Here is a 209-nt window from a genome sequence, read left to right as displayed (position 1 = left end):
AAAAAACAAAAACGAGGGGTGCAACACGAGGACTTCCCAGGAGGTCACCCATCCTAGTACTACTCTCGCCCAAGCACGCTTAACTGCGGAGTTCTGATGGGATCCGGTGCAGAACGGCAGGGCTGCGCGCACGCATCGAACTAATTACTTAGAATTCATAGAATCCTTGAGCGACATACTAGCGTCCTTCCGATCCCAATCCAAACGGA

At 51.7% G+C, this 209-nt stretch overlaps 1 non-coding gene across 1 annotated transcript; it reads right to left on the bottom strand.

The window, feature by feature from the left end:
- Nucleotides 1-15: 15 nt before the first annotated feature.
- Nucleotides 16-134, bottom strand: LOC118346045. The gene has a single exon (XR_004799453.1). It is a non-coding gene; the product is annotated as a 5S ribosomal RNA (ribosomal RNA).
- Nucleotides 135-209: the final 75 nt, after the last annotated feature.

This window comes from Juglans regia, unplaced genomic scaffold, assembly GCF_001411555.2.
Source record: "Juglans regia cultivar Chandler unplaced genomic scaffold, Walnut 2.0 Scaffold_6417, whole genome shotgun sequence".
In the NCBI taxonomy this organism is placed as follows: domain Eukaryota; kingdom Viridiplantae; phylum Streptophyta; class Magnoliopsida; order Fagales; family Juglandaceae; genus Juglans; species Juglans regia.
Note: the sequence above shows the minus strand (reverse complement) of the source record. Positions and strands in the feature narration are given on the sequence as shown.